Here is a 544-nt window from a genome sequence, read left to right as displayed (position 1 = left end):
CACACACACACACACACACACACACACACAGACTCACACACTCATACTCACACCCCGCCCTACATTCTCGCACACACACACACACACACAGACACACACACAGACTCACACACTCATACTCACACCCCGCCCTACATTCTCACACACACACACACACACACACACACACACACACACACACACACACACACACACACACACACACACATACACACACACCCGCCAGAAACAGTTTTGTTCTTATTCTCAACGGGAAAAATTCCGAATGATCCCCCCATGAGAACGAGTGCCAACTGTATTAGTTTTTTAAAAAGATCTCGGAGTCCCTTTTTTGCGTTTGTCTAGATGTCTAGCCCCAAATGCATGCCTCATTTAGCTTCTCCCTTCATCCGGGTGGGAGTCTTTATAGATGGCATCCCTTTATATTAAAGATGGGTGCGTGTCCAAGCTAAGCAATAAATAAAAAAGGAACTAAACATTAAAAATCCGTTGAGTTGTCGTTCAAGACGATAAAAAAGATACTTGAAAAGATTTAACGGTTTTT

Source organism: Aplysia californica, unplaced genomic scaffold (genome assembly GCF_000002075.1).
Source record: "Aplysia californica isolate F4 #8 unplaced genomic scaffold, AplCal3.0 scaffold01335, whole genome shotgun sequence".
NCBI classification, from domain to species: domain Eukaryota; kingdom Metazoa; phylum Mollusca; class Gastropoda; order Aplysiida; family Aplysiidae; genus Aplysia; species Aplysia californica.
This window is presented reverse-complemented; position numbering follows the sequence as displayed.